Below are 19,372 nucleotides of genomic sequence, written 5' to 3'. Positions count from 1 at the left end.
AACTCTTTTAAAAAAAATTAGTGATTGATTTAATGAAAAAAAGGCTTCACAAAAGGATGTATAGAGGAGAAAAAGTTTTAATGGGGTAAAATTTAAAATTTCTTACACTAGTGTCTATGTATAGGTTGTTGGGAATTAAGAACAAATTCCCGAAAACTATGAGAAACAAAATAGAGAAAGAATACATGTCAAAGAAAAATCAATCACGCACACAAGACAGTATTTACGTGGTTCGACAATTTTGCCTACATCCACGGAGTTGTAGAGATTTCACTATTATCAGGAAGAAAATATAGAGAGTGTGGCGGTACAATGCTCTCCCTCTCGCTCTCTCTTTCAAAGTGTGACTGCATAACCCTAATCACCCAAAAACAATCATTTTGTATGCTACACACAGGGTTCCGAATGGGTTACAAAACGAGTCGGGTCATCATCCAAATTTAACGCAACTAGGCTCCACAGAAGTCCAACAAATCTCCCAATTGGAGACTAGTTCAATCATCAATGTCGACTGCAATCCCTCATCCCTGCAACTCATCCTACTGTCCTCAAGCTAGAAGACCAACTGAAACTACACACAACTTCAACTTCTCAATACTAACACCCTTAGTCAACATGTTTGCTGGGTTCTTAGAGTCACAAATCTTCTCAAATATTACCAGCTTATCTTCAACAAGGTAACGGATAAAGTGATATTTTGTTTATATATGTTTTGACTTTGAATTAAAAACCGAATTTTTGGCAAGAAAAATTACACTCTGACTGTCACTATGTAGAATGTCCATCTTCTTCTTCTTGCCCAATTTGTCTAAGAAACCATGTGGTCAAATCATCTCCCTTCCAGCTTCAGTTGCTGCAACATACTCAGCTTCTGTATTAGACAAAATACCAACCTTTTACATATTTGTAGCCCAAGATATAGTTGTATCACCTAGAGTAAATACAAACTCAATAGTACTCTTTCTACTATCATTATCACCATCAAAATTAGTGTCTACATAACCTTGCAGTTTCAAACTTGCACCTGTAAAGTAAAAACATGTATCTGATGAACCCCTCAGATATCTTAGATTCCACTTGACTGCCTCCCAATGCTACTTTCCTGGCTTACTCATGAATCTACTCACAACTCCCACTGCATGTGCAATGTCTGGCCTTGTACACACTATAGCATACATCAAGCTACCAATAGTTGAAGCATAGGGCACCTTGCTCATATGGTCCCTTTCTTCTTTTGTCTTCAGTGACTGTTCCTTACTTAGTTTGAAATGACTACCCAAGGGTGTGCTCACTGGTTTAGCTTCATTTATGTTGAACCTGCTAAGAATTTTCTTCACATACTCTGACTGTGAAAATTTCAATGTACCATTACCCTTATCTCTAATGATTCTCATTCCAAGGATTTTCTTTGCAGCTCCCAAATCCTTCATTGCAAACTGTTTTGACAATTGCTTCTTCAGATTATTAATCTCCTCAATGCTAGACCCTACAATGAGCATATCATCTACATATAACAGTAAAATGATATAAGAATTTTCAAAGAACTTAACATAATACGGTGATTAGCTTCACATCTCTTGAACCCAATTTTATGCATAAAACGATCAAATTTCTTATACCACTCTCTTGGAGCTTGTTTTAGACCATACAAGTTGCTTCTTAGTTTGCAGACTAAATTCTCTTGTCTCTGGACAATGAACCCTTCTGGCTGAATCATGTAGATGTCTTCCTCCAAGTCACCATGAAGAAAATGTCGTTTTCACATCTAATTGCTCAAGATGTAGATTTTCTGCAGCTACCATTCCTAGTACCAGCCTAATTGTCGACATCTTCACAATTGGAGAAACTATACTGTGAAGTCAATGCCCTCCTTTTGCTGGAACCCTTTGACAACTAATATGGGTTTGTAGTGCTTGCTACCATCATGTTCATTCTTTATTCTGTATACCCACTTGTTGTGCAAAGCCTTCTTCCCTACTGGAAATTCAGTCAGTTCCCATGTCTGATTCCCCAACAAGGAATCCATCTCATCTTTCATGGTTAACTCCCACTTGCTTGAACTTTCATCCTGCAAGGCTTCATCATAACACTTTGGCTCACCACCATCAGTTAGCAGGAGATAATTTAGAACAGGTGAATAACGCTGTGACGGTTTAATGGTCTTGGAAGATCTACGGACCGCAGCTATAGGTGTATTTTGATTTGCCTATGATTCTACATTCTCCTTATCATCTTCACCCCTTTCGTGGACAGTACTTTCAGTCAACTCATCTAGGTTAACAAACTCAGATTTTTGATGGTCTATCGCAGTGACATCTGACACTATAGTTGACCTGTCCTTGTACATAACTTGTTCATCAAATATCACATTTCTACTTCTGATGATTTTCCTGTTTTGTTCATCCCAAAACCGATAGCCAAATTTCTCATCACCATAGCCAATGAAATAGCATATTTTGGACTTTGCATCAAGTTTACTACAAGCATCAGAATCAATATGAACATAAGAAATACAACCAAAAACCTTTAAGTGAGAAAACTTTACATTCCATAGGAATTGAAGGTCCTCGGTTTATCAGATAAGCTGCAATACTAATAGCATTAGCTCAGAATGTTTTTGGTAGTCCAGCATGTAACCTCATACTCCTAGCACGCTTATTGAGAGTTCTGTTCATGCGCTCAGCCACACCATTCTGTTGTGGTGTCCCAGGAATGGTCTTTTCCATTCTGATTCCATGTGTAGCACAATACTCTCTAAACCCTCTATCTATGTACTTTCCTCCATTGTCTAATCTCAAACACTTTACTTTCAAACCTGTTTCTGTCTCAACCATAGCCTTCCACTTCTTAAAAGTTTCAAAAACATCATATTTCTTTTTTAGAAAATAAATCCATACCTTTTTGGTTGAGTCATCAATGAAAGTAATGTAATACCTTGAACCTCCAAAGGATGCAATGGGAGAAGGCCCCCATAAATCTGTGTGCACTAACTACAATTTTTCAACCTTCGGTGTTCTGCCATTTTTTAAGAAACTTAACCTTTTCTGCTTTCCTAAGATGCAATTTTCACACAAGTCAAAATCAATGGACTTCAATTACGGTAGTTTCCCTTTTGACAACAACATTTTCATCCCTTTCTCACTTAAGTGACAAAGCTTGCGGTGCCATAAGTGTAACGACCTGAAGAATAATGTTATTTAAATAATAAATAGGGAGAGAAAAGGAAACAGAAATAGAAGGAGGCAGTTCGCGTTCGTCGACGACATTGCACTTTGGGGGTAGTAACCCAAAAATTTTTCCTTGGTTCTCATCGACGAATACAGGGGATTCGTCGACAAGGGTATAGCAGGACCGTGTCGATGGGATCGAGCTTCGTCAACGAGAAAATACTGAGAGGGGTTTTAGGCCGTCTGAAATTCGTCGACGAGGACGTAAGGTTCATCGACGAAATTACTTAAGGACTCATCGATGAGATGACGTGGCTTGTCGACGAAGTCTGGAGTATAAATAGTGTTTAACTCAGATTTTCACGCAGAAATTTCAGCCGAAACTCTCTCTCTCCTCTACAGTTCCTCCTCCATCTCTCTTCGATTTCGGCCCCGATAGTCACCGGATCGGCGATCTAAGGCCACCACGATGCTCCTGGCAGAGTTCTCTTCAAGTCTGTAGGGGCGGATCATCGGTGGGATTGAGTCAAATTTCTTCCCAGAATCAGGGTAAGGTCTTTTAGTCAATTTTTGGCCTTTTGGTAGTTATAAGAAATGATGTAGGCAAAGAAATATTGATATTCTATTCTAGAAAATGTTGTTTTTAGGGTGTTGAGTGGAGAATCCTGCAGGTGTAGGACCCGTCTCAGTAGGGGGTTTTTAGCAAAAAATAGGTAAGGGAAATATGGTATGCTAGGTAGTTCTAAAATGATTTCCAGTACGAAATGTATATTTTTACCAGTTTATTATTCATAGCAGGACATTATACTGATTATTAATTATGAATATTATGTATTAAATCACTGTGTGGCTTGAGAATATAAATATAGTAGAGAAGCATGTTTTACAGTATTTTCAGGGTATGTTTTAAAAAATATACAGCTAGTGGATATGTTTTATAGTAATTACTGAACACCATGATTATAATTTTTCAGTACCATGATTATACAGTTTCTAGTACCATGACTTACAAATTACAGTTCAGTTCAGAAATTGAAATTCAAGGAGCAAAATAAAGAGAAAAATTTTGAGAAAAAACATGAAAACACAACTTCAATTGCACCTGATGCTGATCTTATGGTTGTTTGTGATGAAAGTTGTATTAATTTGACAAGTCAAGAGACTAATTGGGTTATTGATTCCGGTGCGTCATTTCATGTCACTTCTCGAGAAGATTTCTTCACTTCTTATTCCAAATGAAATTATGGAGTTGTTCAGATGGGAAATGAAGGTTTGTCAAAAATTGTTGGCATGGGAAATGTTTGTTTGGAAACAAATCTATGATGCAAGTTGATGCTCAAAGATGTGAGGCATGTTCCCGACATTCGGCTAAATTTGATATCTATCGAAAAGCTTGATGATGAAGGGTTTGACAACCATTTTGGTGATGGAAAATGGAAGCTCACAAAGGGTAATTTGGTGGTGGCTAAAGGCAAGAAGACTAGTACACTATACATGATGCAAGGTAAAATTGATAATGGTGTTGTTAATGCAATTGAGAGTCCCTCTTCCACCGATTTGTGGCATAAGTGGTGATGGTTTGTAAGGACACGGGAAAATAAAATAATAAAAGAAATGGGAAAATGAAGTTTTTGGGTTGATTAAGGAGAAAATCGGCGACGGTTTTCTGGGGGAAACAGAAAACTGGTGATGGTTTGGGGTTTTTATCGTGGGTTAGTAAAGGGTAAATGGTAAGAACCGGGGTGGTTAAATAGAAAATCGGCGATGGTTTTCTAAGAGACCAAGAAAACCAGCCACGGTTTTTGTCAACAGAGCTAAACTATAAACAATCGAGAGCCATTTTAAAAATAAAAACAAAAATCTCTCTTCACTTCCCTCATGCAAACCCATGACCCTCCAACCTTCCACCGTCGATTTTGGTTATGTTAAGCCTCATTTCAACTACTCTGGGGTTCCTAGAAAGATTCTCTGCAACCTATATAGAGCAGATTTTCAGTTTGAGGTTTTGGGGCACCATCCCAAAATTAGGGTAAGTGAGATATTCTAAAGTTTTATTGTTAGATTGAGGTATATGGTACCTAGGAAATGTTAAAGGAGTGTTGTTTTAGGATTTGAGTTGATAAACTCGGGCTTTTGATATAGGGTCTGGGCATGTGCCACGAACATTGTTTGGGGTCTTTGCGGGCATAATCTAAGAAACTGGGTAAGGGAATTAATTATAGTAGGTTTTTATTAAATTTTAAACTGGTTAATTTGGGTATACAATATATATATATATATATATATATATATTTAGGTAAGATTTATTTGAACAGTTGGGCATTTGGAAAATAATGACCTCTAATATAATTTATGTATATATATATGTGGAAAAGAAATTGTGTGGTAGGAATACAACATTCACAATTTAATTGGCTGATGTGAGTATAGAATGATGAAATATACTGTTGGATTGTGAACATTGGTTAGCTGTGAGTACAGTTATTGGTGAATAATGATTTTTTGAGAATACTGCTGCTTGAGATTGCTGTGTGACAAATAATGTGATGTGTGTATATGGGTCATTTTGTGTGGCTATTCATGTGTATCACAATATAATGTTGGCAGGCCTGAGGAGTTCGTATATTGTCATTATATATTTGGGTAAAGCATTGACAGGCTTGAGGAGGTTGTTCCACTGATATACTACGGGTAGGTCATGGGGATTGGTACTGATGGTTAGTGGTGCCTCTGTGGGCCACGATATATTTTTGTGTGATGTTAGTCCTATGAGGACCAATCCTGTGTGGACCGTGTATTTTTGTGAAGATGTTAGTCCTGTGTGGACCGTGTATTATGTGAAGATGTTAGTCCAGTGTAGACCGTTTGTTTTGTGTGGGTGTGAGTTCTGTTTGAACCTTGTATTTTGTAGGAATGAGAGTTTTGTGTGGACGGTGTTCTTATGTGTGGAATGTGGTCTAATAAGATAAATGGTATGTTAATTTAATTGTATGTATATTTATGGTAAGGTAAAACTTTCTTCCAAGAGCTTGCTGAGAAAGGCAAGTTCCCTAGTATTTTCAGTTCGGTACTAGAGTAGAGGGAAGCTACTTATATGGGTGGGCAACCTTCCCTATTCTTGGAAACTTTGCCTATGTACATAGCCCGAGTGCTTACTGAATAAGGTGAGTGCCCTGATATTAATATTAGAGTAGAGGAAAGCTACTTGTATGGGCGGGTAATCTTCCCTATTCTTGGATATTATTATTAAAAATACTATCAGAATACGTGTATGATATCTGATGACAGTATTGTAGTTAATGATGCGTTTTCTTAGTTGTTGTTGTTAGTGAAACACAAATGAATATATGTTCTGTATTTATTTAAACTCTCTGCCACACACTGCTATGATTTGTTCTTCTTTACTGAGATGTGTCTCACCCTAGTGGATGATTATATTTTTAGGTCCATCAATCGATCGAGCTTAGAGCTCCGGGCAGGGTACCATTTTTTGGTAAACTTTGGAGTGTTTGTGATAGTAGTTTATGTATAGTTTATATTTATAAATGCTGGAATGTAATATAAATAGATGGTTGCAGTTGTTTTTGGGATATATATATATATATATATATATAGACTCTGGTATTTGAATTGAGGTTATTTACTTTTCTGATGCATAATTGTGGTGTATCGTATCAGCAACAAGTGTTTGGAAATGAAACCTTCAAGCCTCACTTGGCGGGTTTAGGGCACTATAGTTGGTATCGGAGCCTAACGGTCCTGCAAAATTTAAAGATAATTAATACCAGAGCATAGGTTCGAGTCAAGATAAGGATAAGAGTGGGTAGGTTAGGAAGAATAGTGGTCTAGAAACTTGGAGGCGGTAATCCCTTGATGGTCTTCTATATTTTTCCAAAAGTGACAATTTATGGAAAACTACGGAAAATCCATTAATGGTTTCGTTTCTGGGTTGAGAGACCAAAACATAGGGTACATAAGTTGGAACAATAGGTAGGTTGAACACGTTGTGGTGTTGGTGTTATGATTCTGTAGTAAGACGGTATGAATGAATTGTGGATTAGAACTTATATGTTATGGTAACTTTTTGTGGTAAAACTTGTTTCGGATATGATAAATGAGGGATTATAAGTTCAGTTTTATTTTGTCTTCAAGATGGATCCTAAGGGGAAGGACCTTGATACTATAGGAGATACACATGTGGATGCCTCTAGTGAGGATGACGTTGATGTCTTGGCGGTGCTGCATAGCATAACACGTCATGCTAGGAAGGAAGCTCGGAGAGAGCAGGGTCAGCCACTGGCAATTATGGGCTGCACATTTCAGAAGTTCACTAGAACAAATTCGTCGAATTTTGAAAAAAGGTGCAAATTCAATTGTAACTAAGGACTAGATTCAGGAGATGAAGGAACTCCTGACTGTTCTACACTGTACTGAACAGCAGAAGGTACAATATGCCACCTTTAAGTTGGTTGGGGGGGCCAAGAGGTGGTGGAGGTTAGTAAAACTTATGGAGGAGCAGTGTCCAGGGTATACATCTATTATCTGGAGCCATTTCAAGGAGGTCTTCTTTGGCAGATAGTTCTCGGTTGCAACCTAAGAGGCAAAAGCAGAGGAGTTTCTACATTTGACCCAGGGGTCCATGACAGTGCAACAATATGCGGCCAAGTTTGTGGAGTTATCGCGTTTCGCTCCACACATGGTTCCGAACGAGCTGCTGAAAACCCGGATGTTTGAGAAAGGATTGAGGTCGGGGATACACGCTCAAGTGGTGGCATTGATGACTTAGAGTTTCTCTGAGCTGGTGGACAGGGCCTTGGCAGTTGAGGTCAGTATATAGAAGAATGAGGCAGAAGAAAAACAGAAGAAGAGATCCATACCTTCCAGCTCACATACTGATATTCAATAGAAATCCTAGAGGGGAGATCGAGATGCTAGGGGTCAGAAGTCAAATAGGACTGATCGAGACTACTAGGAGAACTCATTTCACCCCCTTTGTGCCAAATGTAATCAGAGGCATTAGGGGGAATGCTAGGGCGGGAATACCGTATGCTACAGGTGTGGTAGGCATGGCAACATTGTTCGTGATTGTCATGTTCCACCGAGTAATGCACCCGCTCCTGATCAAAATAGGAGAAACAACCTAGTACCTTGCAGCGGAGGCGGCCCTGCGTGTGTCTATATGCTTGGTACGATTGAGGGGTACAATGCTAAAGGCACATGTAATATGTTTATTGTTGACTCTATGAGTTCAATCCTATTTTGATAATGAGAAATCATTTGGTATTTGATTTATGCATTGAGATTGTGAACATGAACAATATTCAATATGCACGGAAGGCTAGAAATTCATGGAAGCCATGAAGATTAAAGTGTATACATCTTGGCACAATCCATGGAACTAAAAGAGTAGAAGAATGAAGATTCATGTGGCAAGTTCAAGATCATCATGGGAATGGGTATTTAGAACTGAATGTATTTACATATTTCATATGATTTAATTCGAAGCTTAAAATGTACCTTAGACTAACCTTAGAACTCATGCATCTCATGAAAATCTTTAGGGGATATTTATGGACTTAGAGACCTTTTTTAAAATCTTAGAAAATTTGTTATAAAAGAGCAAAGAAAGAGAGAAAAACATATTTTTGAAACTAAAATGAAAAAACCAAAAAGTGTTTGGTTTAGAAGACCAAAGTCCTTGCCCAAAAGTATAAAGTGTCAACTTTAGAAGACTGAAGTGTACGCTCAGTCGTCTGAATTTTTATTGGAGAAACAAAGAAATAGGTAGAAGCATATCAGAAGACTAAACCTTGACTTCAGTCGTCTGAACCTGCAACTTTAGAAGTCTAAACCCCAACTTTAGACGTTTGACCCTGTGTCCAGTTCAATTTTTCGAAACTTTGAGGAACTTCAGTCATCTGAGCCCTACTCCTCAATCGTCTGAACCTGCGAGGAGATTAAAAATTTAATCTTTAGTGAGAGAAAACGTGAGTTATTTTTTAATAAAGTTGATCTAATGGTTAGGACTCATCCTAAGACCAAGTTTACCTATATAATCAACCTCCAATCCCTAGTGCCCCAATTTTTGGCATAAGATTGATTGTATCGAACGTTCAGCATAACTTGGGAGAGGATTGAACACACTACTGAATTCTTGTTTGTTGTTTCAAAGCTTATACTTCAAATCTGAGCTAAGGCTACATTGATCTAGCGATTGTTGTGCATTCAACTTGGTATTGAGGTTTGGTAAATCGATATGTATTCTCAAAGAGTTTTTCATCTCAAAATCTATTATTGAATATTATTTGAGAGATTGATCTTAAGTGTCTTTATATACATATAGATTGTTTTTTATAAGATCACTACTTGAGAAAAGTTTTTGCCAATGGTTAAATATTCTTGATTCAAGTGTGTATTCATTTAAAGACTCGATATTTTCGATATTACAAAACCACTTGATTAAATATCCTTATATCTCATAACTATATATATATTATTGAGGGATATTTTCTGAAAAATATTATATTAGGTCTTTGATCTTTGGAGCACATATCATATATATATATATATATATATATATATATATACATATACAAAGATCAAATTTTGTTTTTGGATAATTGGAATAAATCTAATTGATCTAGATTTTTTGGAGAAAAATTGAATTACATATTTGTATTGAGCTCATTTAGTTGGATTTAATATTTGAAGCGAAATAGTCATATGCTTTTAAACCAAAGATTATTTAAAACCCTAGCACCTACTTATATAATCATTTTGGGAGATTTGATCAAAGGGAAATTTTGTGAAGCATATCATTCATATAACGATTACATCGTTACATACATACTGAGCATCATGTTTTATCATATGGATATGTGTTAGGTTTTCCATTGTACTCACTAGCTTTGTTAGAAGTAAAATTAAGTTGTTTTGAAAATTTGAAATTCTATATTGTAATCACGGTTTGGGTTGTGAACCGGGTGAGGAAGAAGTTGTGCCTCTTGTAAGCAGTGGATGTAAGGGAAGCTTCATCCCGGTTAAAGGAGCAGGGATTTAGTGGAATCCTTGAGTGGGTTGCTCAAGGCGAGGACGTAGGCCGGGTTGGCTGAACCTCGTAAAAACTGTGTTTGTCTTCTCTCTTCCTTTACTTCTTTTAAATTTTCGCAACACATTTCATTACCTATCTTGCATGTGTGTATGTTGAATAACCCCACATGCACTTGATAATTAATTGGGTAAAATAGAATTCATTGAGATAATAATTTGAATCAGTTTCAAACCCCTGCAATTAATTTGTTAAATATAGAAATAGGGATTAAGTGGTAAATAATCTTAAAGGCTTTTAAAAAGACCCAAATCACACCCTTCTTGGGATTACACCTGAATTAACATTTATAATTGTATAAATGATAGTCTTGATTGATTTTAAGTGATTCGATGGTTCATATGTTGGCATAAATTGCATTGTGTAAACATGGTTAATTAGCTTTTAAAATGTGAAGAATGATGGATTAACGAATTTCGAGGACGAAATTTTATAAGGAAAGGAGAATGTAAGGACCCGAGAAAATAAAATAATAAAAAAATGGGAGAAAGAAGTTTTTGGGCTGGTTAAGGAGAAAATTGGTGACGATTTTCTAGAGGAAACAGAAAATCGGTGACGGTTTGGGGTTTTTACCGTCGGTCAGTAAAAGGTAAATGGTAAGAATCGGACTGGGTAAATAGAAAATCGATGATAGTTTTTTAAGAGACCAAGAAAACTGGCGACAGTTTTTGTCAGCAGAGCTGAAACTATAAACAACCGATAGCCATTTGAAAAATCAAAACAAAAATCTCTCTTCTCTCCCTCATGCAAACCCATGACCCTCCAACCATCCACCATCAATTTCGGCTTCGTTAAGCCTTATTTCAACGATCAGAAACCACTACAGGGTTCCTGGGAAGATTCTCTACAACCTACACGGGGCAAATTTTCAGTTTGAGGTTCCGGGGCACTATCCTAAGATCAAGGTAAGTGAGATATTCTAAAGTTTTATTGTTAGATTGAGGTATATGGAACCTAGGAAATATTAAATGAGTGTTGTTTTGGGATTGAGTTGATAAACTCGGGTTTTTGATATAGGGTTCAAGCGTGTACCGCGGATATCATTTGGGGTCTTTGTGGGCGTGATCTAGGAAACCAAGTAAGGGAATTAATTATAGTATGTTTTTATTAAATTTTAAACTGGTTAATTTGGGTATACAAAATATATATATTTAGGTATGATTTATTTGAACAATTTGGCATTTGGAAAATAATGACCTTGGATATAATTTATGTATATATATATGGAAAAGAAATTGTGTGGTAAGAATACAACTTGCACAATTTAATTGGCTAATGTGAGTACAAAATGATGAAATATACTGTTGGATTGTGAACATTGGTTCGCTGTGAGTATAGTTATTAGTGAATAATGATTTTTTGAGAATACTGCTGCTTGAGATTGCTGTGTGACAAATAATGTGATGTGTGTATATGGGTCATTTTGTGTGGTTATTCGTGTGTCTAACAATTTAACGTTGGCAGGCCTAAGGAGTTCGTTATATTGCCTAGATGTAATCACGATATACGTTGGCAGGCTTGAGGAGTTCGTATATTGTCATTATATATTAGGGTAGAGCATTGGAAGGCCTGAGGAGGTTGTTCCACTAATATACTATGGGTAGGTCATAGGGATTGGTACTGGTGGTTAGTGGTGCATGTGTGGGCCATGATATATTTTTGTGTGATGTTAGTCCTGTGTGGACTATGTATTCTGTGAAGATGTTAGTCCTGTGTAGATCGTGTGTTCCGTGTGGACAGTCCTATGTGGACCGTGTATTTTTTTTGAATGAGAGTCCTATGTGGACAGTGTTTTCCTGTGTGGATAGTTTGTGTGCAATGTGGTCTGATAAGATAAATGGTATGTTAATTTAATTATATGTATATTTATGGTAAGATAAAATGTAACGACCTGCTATTTAAATGAGTTTTTATTTTTATTTTTATTTTTTTATACTATGACATTTAACATGCTCTAATTCCGTACTAGGGTAAACCCAATTATTAACCTAAGCAGCAAGAAGCGGAAATCAAATAAACATATCCATATATAATTATATACAATACCAGAGTGCTGGAATGTATCCTCAAAATATACATATATATCTGATTTCCTAAAACACCCTCAACTGGCTAGGGTTATACAAAAATACTCCCACAATACTCACTTCACTGTCAGGGCAATACTGAAGCCCCTCTATCTACGAGCCTGGTCTACTCGCCTACTTGGATCACCTGAAAAATGATTCAACACTGGGATGAGTCAACGCTCAGTAAGACGAAATATGCTATTACTAGTGTGTGGAAAACGAGTTACAATATTATGAAAATCTGTTTCTATATAATCATGTATAACTGGATATGTAAATACAGTACAAATAATAAAATCCACCACCCTTTCCACTTTGTTTAACATATCAATATTTAGGGTTGCTATTTAAAATACTTCTAATGTACATAAGTATATTCTCTATCTTTGTAAATCTGTATATACATAATAATAACTAAAAACTTCCTTGTAGATAACTGTGTGTCATGATTTAAACCCTCATGATAGGGTTGTACAGCCCGTAGGCGGGATCTACCCTAGCTAGCCGACCAGGGTAAACACTATACTCCCTCAGTCTGATCTGCCCTCCTCAACCCATATCTAATGGGGAGCCTGTCCACGTCTAGGGTACTATACGATCGACCTACTACCACGTATTATCTGAATAGGTGGTTGCACTCATAACTGAAATATCTGTAACTACGGTACCATGCTCTGTAACTATATGGTCCAACAGGGTCTGATACTATATAATATATTTCTATATACAACTATCTGATTTACCATGATTCTGAAATAACCGTATAAACCATGACACTAAATAAACTGTAACTGTATCAACTGTATTTCTGAACTGGATTGAAATTCATACGTCATGGTGCTGAGAACTGTATAATCATAACACTGAAAACTGTATAATCATGGTACTGAAAACTGTAAGACATACTTCCGTACTATTTTCATATTCTCAAGCCACAGAGAAATTTTAAACATATTATATATAAATGATAAACTATATAAATTTCTATCATGAATAATTATCTATTAAAAACATGTAGTTTATACTGAAACATAGTAAAATTGCCTAGCATAGCATATTTCGCTTACTTGACTACTAGAAAGCCCCTATGGTATACTGGCCTAACACCCACAAGGCTTCCTACACAACAACCTGAAAACAACATTTGCCAAAATAGAATATCAGTATTTCATTGCCTACATCATTGCCTATAGCTGCCAGAAAGCCAAAAACTGAATAAAAGGTCTTACCCTGAATTTGGGATGAATTCCAACTTCGTTTCACCAACGATCCGCTCTGGCAGAATTGCCGAGAATTCTGCCAAGAATGTCGTGGTGGCATCAAATTGTCGATCCAGTGATTGACGGGGCCGAAATCGAAGAGAGAAGTGGGAGGAGCCGTAGGAGAGAGAGAGAGGAAAGAGTAATTTGCGCTGAAATAGGATAAAAATCCGAGTTTGCACTATTTATACGGCCAGATTCGTCGATGAGATACGTCACCTCGTTGACGAGTCCTTCAGTAAATTCGTCGACAAACCTTACCCTTTGTCTATGAAATTCAAAGTAGCCCAAATCCTTCTCTCGGAATTTTCTCATCGACGAGACGGGACCTCGTTGACGAGGTCCTGAAGACCTTCGTCGATGAATCCCTGTATTCGTCGACGAAACCTGGAAATTCCTTGAAATTATTATCTCCAAAATGCAATGTCATCGATGAATGCTTCACGTTCATCAACGAAGCCTACTGCCTCCTTCTATTTCTATTTCCATTTCTCTCCCTCATTATTATTTAAATACTATTATTCTTTTTGTCACTACATAAAAGTTTCTGTCAAGAGCTTGTTGACAAAGGCAAGTGCCCTGGTATTTTCAGTTTGGCACCAAAGCAAAGGGAAGTATTTTCAGTTTGGTACCAGAGAAAAGGGAAGCTACTTGTATGATTGGATAACCTTCCCTATTCTTGGAAACTTTGCCTATATACATAGCCCGAGGGCTTATTGATAAGGTGAGTGCCCTGATATCACTATTAGAGCAGAGGGAAGCTGCTTGTATGGGCGGGTAATCTTCCCTATTCTCGGCTATTATTATTAAAAATATTTATGAATGCGTTTATGATATCAGATGACAGTATTGTTGTTAATGATGCGTTTTCTGAGCTACTATTGTTAGTGAAACACAAATGAATATATGTTATGTATTTATTTAAACTCTCAACCACACACTACTCTGCTTTGTTCTTCCTTATTGAGATGTGTCTCACCTTAGTGGATGATTATATTTTCAAGTCTATCAGGCGATCGAGCTTAGAGCTCGGGGTAGGGTAGTATTTTTGGTAAACTTTGGAGTGTTTGTGATAGTAGTTTATGTATAGTTTATGTTTATAAATGCTGAAATGTAATATAAACAGATGGTTGTAGTTGTTTTCGGGATATATATATATATAGACTCCAGTATTTAAATTGAGGTTATTTACTTTTCTGCTACATGATTGTGGTGTATAGTATCAGAAACAAATGTTTAGAATACGTAAGCATTGGGCCCCACTTGGCGGGTTTGGGGCGCTACACTCTTAAAGATTATGTTCATTGTTTGGCTGGTAAGCAATATAGAGCTCCTTTTCGTACAAAGTTTGTTACTAAAAAAGTCTAATATTCTAGATTTGATACATTATGAAGTATGTGGTCCTTTGAAAGTTAAATGTCATGGTGGTGCACTTTATTTTGTTATTTTTATTGATGATTGTTCAAGAAAAGTTTGGGCTTACACTTTGAAGACTAAAGATCAAGTTTAAGATGTGTTTAAGCATTTTCAGATCAAAGTTGAAAGGGAGACTAGAAAGAAGGTGAAATGTGTGCGCTCGGATAATGGTGGAGAGTACATTGGTCCATTAATGAATATTGTTATAGCCAAGGCATTAGACATCAAAAGTGTGGAGACCGAAAGAATTATATTAATTAAATAATAAAAGGAAAGAGAGAAAAGGAAAATTTCAAGAGGGACTTAGCAAGGTCTTGTCGATGAGAAGCCTTCGTGGGATCGTCGACGTGGACTCATGTCTCATCGATGAGAACTTACTAAGAGGGCTGATTTCAAGGCCTGAAACTTGTTGATGAAGGTTAGGTGTTCATCAATGAACCCCCTTCTTGGACTCGTCGATGAGAAGACGTGGCTCGCCGATGAGGCCACGAGGACAAGCATTCTATATAAGGCCAAAAATCACATTTTTTGCGAGGATTGCATGTAAGCTCCCTCTCTCCAAAATTCGTTCCCCTTTCCTTCTCTCTACGATTCCGACTTTGTTCTTCACCGGTTCGACGATCGGAAGCCGCCATGCTACTCCTGGGAAGATTGTCTTCAAGTTTACTGGAGTAGATTGTTGGTTAGGCCAATTTGGGCACCATCCCAAAATCAGGGTAAGTTGATTATTTGGGTATTTTCAGCATTACCAAGCTTATGTGAATTTAGATTCTGTATTTTATGGGAATATACTGGTGTGTTGTGGAGTAAAACTAGGGTATTATGTTTTCAGGATTAGATTATTTTTTGGACCCTGTAGGTATGGGTTAAGAACCATAGTGGGTATCTTGCCAGGAGCTCAGGTAAATTATGATTTAGAAATACTGGATATGTGGAGTTGGGGAAAATATGAATATGATAATTATTATGGTAAATTCAGTTGTGTGACTGAAATTATATGGGTGTTAATTTAGGGTGTTGAAAATTACGAACGCCGCATGTGTGAGGTTATTAAATAATATATAGAGCTAGATAGTCAGGTAAGGGGAATAAATATTATGCCAGCGTTATTAGAAATTTTACCAGTATAGCATAGTATTTGATTAGAGCATGAAAATTATACAACATTACAGAATATATTTATATGGAATTTTCTTTAGTTGTGTGGCATGAGAATTTCTAAAATAGTATATATTATTCAGACAGAGTACAGAATTATGCTTATACATAGTTTCTACAGAAATGTGTTATACATTTTAACAGAAACATGATTATATAGCCTACAAAGTTATGAAACATAACTTATATAGTTTTATATACAGAGCTACTGTAATGCCCCGAACCCTTACACCTGAGTCCGACGCGTTATACCTAATAAAATCCCTGATAATCCATAATCAACATATACGCAGCGGAAAACATAACCCATAATCTCGATATAACATAATACCAGAGTTTACTAACTCTAACTACCAATCATAATAAATTAATCATCCACCTGTATTCAAATATATACATGTCTCCAAAACATTATCTACAAATACCAGTATGTTTCACAACCATCCATATCTTATAAAACTTAAAACATAAATCATAAAACATAAAATATACCATTTTCTTTTTCTATTTCCCAATAATGCTATAAAAACCTCGAGCTCTAAAAGTTTGATCTCGAGTAAATCCTGAAAAAAAATCAATTGATATTCGGGTGAGACACATCTCAGTAAGGGAAGAAACAATATAATAAAACAGTGTGTGACCAACATGAGTTTATAATCAACATAATTTTTAACATTTAAAAATCATTAACATAATTTTTGAAATCATTCTCTGATCCTATTCAAACACATGCAAATGTTTAACCCACGAGATTACCCGAGGATAGGGGTGATTACCCACCCATTCAAGTAGCACCCCTCTACTATGATATTTAGGCAACCCAAAGGTCGCAGCTAAGCATATTAGGGCACTCACTTTACTCAGTAAGCCCTCAAGTGATCAATTGATCTCGTACTCACACAGTTCATAGAAAAGTTTACCGGCAAAGGCCCGAAGGATAGGGAATTCTACCCGCCCATACAAGTAGATTCCCTCTGTCCTAATGTGTTATGCAGCTACTGCCACATCTGAAGCTACTAGTGCACTCTCCTTACTCAGCAAGCCCTCAGGCGAAGAGTATGCTTCGCCCAATCGTAACATGTTCTACGTACATAGATACTTCTAATATCATAATACATCATTCTTTCCATCGTTATTCAATCATTCACATTCTTTCATGTTCATAACTTAACATTTCCTTATGTTTCACTTTAAGTGACTTTTTCCTATTTGTATCATTCACATTTCACATTTCATTTCATTGCATTGTCATTCCTTGTCATTTCATATCATAACATTTTCATTTCATTCATTTGTACTACAGCCGTCATTTGTTAGTCCACATAGAAATGCGTTAGAATCTAACACAAGTCCTTTTAGCTGTCATCAGTTAGTCCACATAGAAATGAGTTAGATCTGCTAACCCGTCTTTCAACTGTTGTACCTTTACATGGTTGCATTTAACATACACAGGCAACATTGTCCATATCATATTTTATTCTCATTGCTTTACTTACTTAGCCTGCATCTCATATATTTAACATATAATTTGCACAGATTCTCATGCCACACAATTTAGTAATAAAATTCATACACTGCTAGTAAAATAAGTTAACCAACATTTAATGTTTATATACTGAAAATACCTTTCTTTTCTTACTTAATTATCCTGAAAATATTTCCCACTTTCGTCAGTTCATTTTTTTATATACATATCTAATAAACAACCCTAAACTCGAAAAAAATATAATTTAAGTAGTTGGCATTTTACCCATATTGAAACATATACATGTACATATAACACAATTTATTTTTCCATTAAATTCATAAAAATTCTGATTTAATATATATTTTTCCCCTTACCTAGTTTCTTGAATTACGCCAATAGGGACTCCGAAAAATACTTGCAGCGCTCACCCGGATCCTGAATAAAAAATTCCTAACTCCAATAAATTATTCCTGAATAAAATATTATTTAAATATTTCCTAGGGTCATAATTCCTAAATAAATAAATGTACCCTTAAATTTAGCCAAATTTTCCAAATCCCACTCTCGCTTTGGAATAGGGCCTAGAAAATCTCAATTAAAAAATTACTTACACCAAAATGATGACAACGACGATCCGTTGTAGTGTCTGATCATTGATTCAACAGCAGATTAAAAGTAAATGAGAAAATGGAAAAAAAATTACCTTTCCCCATGAGCAGTGCCTAAGCCGTTCCCACGACAAATCTGCTCCAGTAGAAATGTCGGTGGCAGAGCTAAGAACCTAACGGCACCTTCCGTTTCCCGATCAGTTGAGTATTTGTCGAGAAATTAGGGGACAGAGAGAGGCGGAGACGGAGGCGCGACAGAGAGAGTTGCAGAGAGAGATTGAGAGAGAGACGTCTGAGAAGGCTTTCATCTTTTTTTCTTTTTTTTTTCTACTTACTTTATCATAATACTATTATATCATATATATATATATATATATATATATATATATATATACACACACATTAAACTAACATATTATATATATATATATATATATATATTATACTTTAACTTTAATATATATATATATATATATCTTTATTCCAATTCTTTTTTTACTATTCTTTTCTTTATTTAATTAATTTAATAATATTTAATTAATTAATTAATTAATAATTACTCTTTTTTTTCATACTATTTTTTTATTTGTTTATTTAATACATTAATTTAATAGTGTTTAACCACTTAATTAATTAATAATTTTTTTTTTAAATTTTTTCCAAGTTATTACATTCTTCCCTCCTTTAACAAAATTTTGTCCTCGAAATTTGTTACCTAATCTTTCATCTCCATAATTCTACGATTTACTATACCTCATACCATTCAATAAATATGTCTCTCAAATAAATTTTTGTATCATCAATAATTAAATAAAATCATCATCATCTTCAACATAAATTCATACCTACTCTCTTCGCTTTATCTGCCTCATCCAGGACCACCGTATAACCACGTGCTCGTTCACCTCTACCTAGTGGTATCTGATGATTTCCCTCGATACCACAACCTCTAAAATCAACTAACCTCACCATCGAGTTCAAATCCCAAGTTCGAATTTTTCTGCTAAAAAACATCACCATCGATGGATTTACCATGATTTTCTGAAGTTAGCTACTTCTTTAGAAAAACATAGAAGACCATCAAGGGATTTCTGCTCACAAGCTTACGAAACACAACTC

The sequence above is a fragment of the Malania oleifera genome, chromosome 1 (genome assembly GCF_029873635.1).
Source record: "Malania oleifera isolate guangnan ecotype guangnan chromosome 1, ASM2987363v1, whole genome shotgun sequence".
NCBI lineage: Eukaryota > Viridiplantae > Streptophyta > Magnoliopsida > Santalales > Ximeniaceae > Malania > Malania oleifera.
Note: the sequence above shows the minus strand (reverse complement) of the source record.